Source organism: Schistocerca cancellata, chromosome 1 (assembly GCF_023864275.1).
Source record: "Schistocerca cancellata isolate TAMUIC-IGC-003103 chromosome 1, iqSchCanc2.1, whole genome shotgun sequence".
NCBI lineage: Eukaryota > Metazoa > Arthropoda > Insecta > Orthoptera > Acrididae > Schistocerca > Schistocerca cancellata.
Window position 1 is genome coordinate 701,649,841 of NC_064626.1, and position 6,000 is coordinate 701,655,840.

The window sequence follows — 6,000 nt, forward strand, 5'->3', positions numbered from 1 at the left end:
GATTTCAGAATACTTCTGTAGCACCACATTTCAAATGCTCAGGTTTTCATCTTGATTTAACTGTTTATAAAGAATTTAAAGTCAGTTCCTCCAACATCCTCATGATGAGGTGTTACTGGTAGATAGCCATCTCGGGAGTAGAGGAGAACCAAAGTACTGTAAAATCATCTGTGAATCGGGAATATTGTACAGTTAAGGTGGATGTAATGAACCCACATTAACAGTATATTGAAGAAGTCAAACAAGATGGCAAAACACCTGCTATAAATTCATATGCAGCTCTTGAAGGCAGCACCACATTAACTACTTGTGGATGTGCATCCCTTCTTTCGTTAGGAAGGTTGTAGTATTGTAGCAATCCATGGGTTAGAAAAGTATCCAGTCTGTGAGATTCAATTTAACGTTAACAAGGAGGATTTTTCTGGTGATGACTTTTACAGTTTTGCTATGTGGTGTTACGGTTTTCATGAAGATCAGCTGTTGTCCCCTGGCCCTCCTTCGTGTGTTACCATCCCACATTTACCTTGTTGCCTTTAATTTGCATCTACCATCATGTGATCAAACTTTTTCTCTTAAAGCTCACATGATATAATAATGTCTGAGGAATAGTACAGACCTTTAGGACTTTCTGTCCCTGTTCTCCAGTGTGCAAATTGTCTACACCATTTTTTAGTTGTTGTTTGTGTAATGAAAGCCTATCAGTGCCTAGGATTTGAAATTTAGGATGTAACCTTCAATAGAACAAAACTAACATTAATATATTCAGGAAATGGTAGCAACTTGAATGTTAAACAGAAAAAAATAGTTTTCTATAGCTTGTCATTGACCAAACACCGTGCCCCCCCCCCCTCCCCCCCTCCCAATGGCTATGATTTATCTATTCACATAATATGTTCCATAAATCTCATCATAAAGCAGTGTCTTCTGGGATGTCACACCAAGTTAATGGTATAACTGGCAAAAATTGCCATTTAAGACAACATTTGTAAAATATACAAACAGCTAATTTGTTACTCTCCTTACTCTTTTTGCAATTTTTTAGTATTAATTTTCATATCTCTACAGCTTATAATAGTCTCATTGAAGTTAAAGATGATGTGCACTTTTTATTTGGGCACTGCCTCAGATTGTGTTGGTGTGCAGATCATCATCAGAAAGAATTTTTTGCTCTACTGCGGGTGGGTGACTTGAACCCCAGAAATTTGCCTTTCATGCGCAACACTCTTACCACTCGAGTTATTCACGCATGAGTCATAGTTGACCCCAACAGCTTCAATTCTACCAATAGATCACTCCTACCTTTCAAATGTCCCAAATCTCTCCTATGTGCTTGTCTTGCTGGATTGATTAACAAAAAACTACAGTAGAGCCCCACGATCTGAAAAAGGCACTGAAATTGATAATGTTCTAGAATGAATTTTATTTGGAAGTGTAACTGTTGGCTAGCTTTAATCCTTAAAAAATAAAAGGAAATTGTAGTTGCAGCTCCAATCTCCATGTCTCTTTGTGGAGAACTTGGTAAACAAAATAAATTTGTGACAGGTTGACAGCTATCAAAATATGGATGAAAACACACACACACACACACACACACAGTTTTGTGGGACCCACATGAATAAACAGTGTATGAATAAATAATACAGAATAGGAGTGTTCTACAAGGAAACCTTTCATCTTGGATGTAAATACTTTGAGTTTATCACTCAAGTTCAGTTCTCCTGGAAGCTTACTGAAAATGAAATTTGCTGGATAGTGCACACTTTCCTGTACAGTGCTTAAGGAAGCATTATCAAGGTGTGTATTGTATTTCCATAAAGTGTTCACTGGATGACCCAGTATTGTCAACAAAATATCCCATGGTCGAATATACATACAGGGATGGCAGAGGGAGTATTCAGAGTTGTATATGGAGTTCATGAACTAACACTACAGATCAGTTTGACACCCATTTTCTGTACTAATTATATTTTTGAGAGTGCACAGAGTTGCCCCGAACTATAAACTGTGAGACAATAAAATGACAGTAATGTAAACAAGCTTATGTGTTTGTGACATAAACAGTGGAAATCATTCTTATAGTGAAGATAGCAGCATTCAGTTTTTCCACAAGATCTTGAACACGATACTTCCAAGAAAGTTTTTGATCTACCCACAATCCTAAGAATTTTGAATACATGGCATTGCCAACTTAAACTTGACAGCCTTCGGACAGTAAAATTTTACTTTTATGTGAGTAATGTGTGGTTGAAATTACCAGGTATTTTTGTTAAGTCAAAGTAAACTACTGTCCTCAACCTATTGTTTAGACGTGCTAGTTCCTCATACACAAAAGAATGAATACAATTTTTTGTGGAAACTTCCTTCTGTAGTCGGAGTCTGACGGCAAGCTGTGTGCCCTGCGATATGCCACTATTTTCCCACACATTATGTTCTCAAAATCTTCTGAAAACACTGGGATGGCAGAGGGAACATTCAGAGTTGTATATGGAGTTCATGAACTAACACTGCAGATACTGGAGGGCAGGGGGAGTCTGGTGAGCAAGCTACGGACATTCTCCACAGGCATGGACGCTGCACACCTGGAACCAAGTCAGAAAAACTTCTGTGTGCAAAGCACAGCCACATTGATGCCTCCCACAGATATGTGAGCACTGTCAAGCACAAGGGGTTTTGGTTAGGCCACCGCCCTTTTGGCCCCATGACCCAATCATGCTTGTCAAGTGGAGACAGTTTTCCTTCTCACCTAATTCAGACATTTCATGAGGCAGCTAGACAAAGACTATGTTGCCTAAGTGCAGGACATAATCACTGTCCAACTAACACAGGCTTCATATAAGTGACTAAAGGAGGAATTAATCTGGTGAATTTCATCATTGCAGGAATAACAGGTGTATCAGTTGCTGCACCAAGAGGAATGTGGTGACAGGAGGCCATCACAGTTCGTGTGCAATCTGCAGAGCCTGGCATAGTCTGACATGGTTCGGGACTCAAGAGTTGCATGCTATCTGTGTGTGAAACCTCCCAGCACAAGTGCAAGTGATCATCACTACATGGACAGAAATGCAGCTGGATGCCATTGTGCACTTGGCCAATCGGATGCATAATGCACTGGCAATGGTGCTTAATACCGCTGCTGCAGCAGCTTACGATGCCGTAATTCACCAGCAAGTTTCACTCCATAGCAATCCTTCTGCCACAGCCACTGCCCCAGGTGCTGGCATGCACCATCTAGTCAGAACTTGGCCTTGTAGTTGGCATCACTAAGCAAGCAAGTCAACCAGTTCATGCATGTACAGCCAGAGGGCAACAAGCATTGCAGCAGTAGCAGATCCAAGTATTGCTGAACTGGCTTGCACAACTGGCAGTACAGTATCAACCATTCTATCAGTACTCTGCCAGCATCTGATCAGACACTGGGCAGCCTTTGCTGGTATCATATCCACTCTGGCAATGAAGTGAAAAAGTGTCAGCCTCCCTGCTCGCATCCAAGTACCATCTTCAATCAGGCCTAGATGCCCCCAGCTGCAGTGGAATATCCAGAAGGCGTCTTTGTAGCAGAACGGGCTGGCAGTGTGAAGTACCATGTCAATAAGGGTTTCTGTCTGTCACCTCCAGAAGTCAAAGGCACTGTCTCTTACAGTGCCAAGAAACTGAGGCATAAAGACATTTAGCTCACAGCACCAAAATTCAGATCTCTGACTGCATCACACATTCGTATGTATGTGGCTGACGTCAATGAGCTGATTCTAGGTGCGGATTTGCTCAGCCAGCACAAGCTGCTAGCTGACATTGCAAATACCCAGCTGACTGATTCAACAGCAAATTTGACGATAGTGGGACAACAGCGGTAGGCCACATCACTGTAAAACCCGTTATGTCTCCCCCTCCCCAACCATATGCAGACATGCTGGACAAATTTCCAGAGCTCATTTGCCCACCTGGTGCACCAAGGGATGTCAGACATTCAACAGTCCACCATCAATGGTCCTGTGCCTTGCACATACAAGGGAACCTCCCCATCGCACCCCCCTCAGATTTATTTATAAGTTGGCACAGTGGATAGGCCTTGAAAAACTGGACACAGATCAATCGAGAAAACCGGAAGAAGTTGTGTGGAACTATGAAAAAAATTAGTAAAATATACAAACTGAGTAGTCCATGTGCAACATATGCTACATCAAGGAGAATGTAGCATAAGGAGCGCCGTGGTCCCGTGGTTAGCGTGAGTAGCTGCGGAACGAGAGTCCTTGGTTCAAGTCTTGCTCGACTGAAAATTTTACTTTCTTTATTTTCGCAAACTTATGATCTGTCCGTTCGTTCATTGACGTCTCTGTTCACTGAAATAAGTTTAGTGTCTGTGTTTTGCGACCGCACCGCAAAACCATGGGATTAGTAGACGAAAGGACGTGCCTCTCCAATGGGAACCGAAAACATTTGATCGCAAGGTCATAGTTCAACCGATTCCTCCACAGGAAAACATCTGATATATTCTATACGACACTGGTGTCAGCATGTGCATCACATGACAGGAATATGTTGTCTACCCACCTAACTTGTACACTTAGCGAATGGGTAAAAAGATTCTTCTACCTTACCCGATTTAGGTTTCCTTGTGGATGTGATAATCACTGTGAAAAAAGTGATGAAAACATAAGAGTTTGTCACATAAACTGAAAATAAAAATTTAAACTTTTCACTCGATGGAAGACTTGAACCTAGGAACTCTCGCTTGGTAGCTGCTCTTGCTAACCACGGGACCACGGCGCTCCGTGACACCCATTGTCCTTGATGTTGCCTATCTTCGCATGGACTACTCGGTTTGTACATTTTACTAATTTTTTTCATAGTTCCACACAACTTCTTCCTGTTTTCTCGATTGAGCTGTGTTCAGTTTTTCAAGGCCTATCCACTGTGCCAACTTATAACTAAATCTGAGGGGAATACGATGGGGAGGTTCCCTTGTTAGTCTCCAAGAAAGACAGTTCATATTGATCATGTGGGGGCTATTATGTTGTACTGCACATGTATGATTTTAGCCACGTGTTAACAAGCTCCCATTTTTCCTTGTGCAAGCCCAGCATTGTTATTAACCCCTCAAAGTGTATACTTTGGGCCACAGAAATTAAGTTTCGAGACCATTTAATCATCCCTAGTAGATCTAAGTCACTACCAGACAAGGTGCAAGTGATCTTGAACATGCCGCACCCACAGACACTAAGACTTACGCCCCTACCTTAGCATGAGAAATTTTTGTCGGTGTAATCTGCCTAATGCTGCACTGCGGCCCCACCTAGAAGGGAAGGACTCCCATTATCTGGGCTGATTCAATGGAGAGAAGCTTTTATTGAGTCCAAGTGGAGCCTCATAGAAGCGACGTTTCTCATTCCACAGTGTGCAGTGCTGAACTGGCCATAGTCATGGATGCCAGCAAAACACTTTGGCACATTTCCTCAATGGCTAGTCAGTGACTGGCTGCCATTCAGTTTCTTCTCGCAGGAGCTATCAGAGTTGCAATGCACCAGGAATGTTCACAACCCTGAGCTGCTTGCAGTGTTCGAGAAAGTGATTTTTACTGACCACAAGCCTGTAATTCACTTGTTTCAGAACAAAAATACCAAGTGAACACCACACCAGTTGTGACAGTTGGAGTATGAGGTCTGTTCAAAAAAATTACGCAACTTTGTCCACAAAATTGTTCTATGCTTTTACTTATTGTACAAGGTCTCCTTCGAAATACTCTCCTCCACAAGTGATACATTGCTCATAACACTGTTTCCACTGTCAAAAGCAGTCTCGGTATGCCTCTAACTGGATCGTGTGAAGCACCATGTGGGAATTTTCTTTTATCTTGTGTATCGTTGCAAATCTTTGTCCTTGGGTTTTCAACATTGGAAATAAGAGAGTCTGCAGGGGTCAGATCTGGAGAGTACAGACAATGAGCCAGCACAGTGATTTTGTTTTTTATGCAATGGATACACACCGACAGGGATGAATGTGCGG